Below are 805 nucleotides of genomic sequence, written 5' to 3' on the forward strand. Positions count from 1 at the left end.
CTGGGTTGAACCCTTGAAACTGATGCTTCAGCATGGCCACACTCCAATGACAATATAAAAGATGTATCTGTGTGTCCACATATACATGAGTATATGTATGCATGTGTGTGTGTGTGTGTGTGTGTGTGTGTGTGTGTGTGCGCATATCTTTTATCTTCTACTTGTTTCAGACTGCAGCCATGCTGGAGCACTGCCGTGAAAGAATTTTTAGTTGAATGAATCAAACCCCAATTCTTTTATGATTTTTAAAGACAAAGTACAAATAATGGTCATAACATATTTTTCGTTATTGTGCCGGTGCCACATAAAAAGCACTCAATACGCTCAGTGGTGTGGTTGGTGTTAGGAAGGGCATCCAGCTGCAGAAACCATGCCAAAACAGATGACTGGAGCCTGGTGCAGCTCTCCAGCCATGCCAGCATAGAAAACGGACATTAAATGGTGACGATGATGATAAAGGAAGGAAGGACACATTACATATTGTAGTCCTAGATACACTATGCCTGAATAAAAGACAGGATGGTCACAATTGGAACATCTTTGATTGTATGTCTGTTGGATCAGGACTGATCTAGGATTAAAAATCAAGGAAGGTCACATTAGATAATGTAGTCCTAGATATACTATGCCTGAATAAAAGACAGGATGGTCACAGCCGGAGCACCTTTGGACATAGATCTACTGGACCAGCCCCAACAGGGCTGACCTTGGGCTAAACAAAAAGTGCTAGGGAGGACACATTAGATAATGTAGTCCTAGATACACTATGTCTGAATAAAAGACAGGATGGTCACAACTGGAGCAC

This window comes from Octopus bimaculoides, chromosome 30, assembly GCF_001194135.2.
Source record: "Octopus bimaculoides isolate UCB-OBI-ISO-001 chromosome 30, ASM119413v2, whole genome shotgun sequence".
In the NCBI taxonomy this organism is placed as follows: domain Eukaryota; kingdom Metazoa; phylum Mollusca; class Cephalopoda; order Octopoda; family Octopodidae; genus Octopus; species Octopus bimaculoides.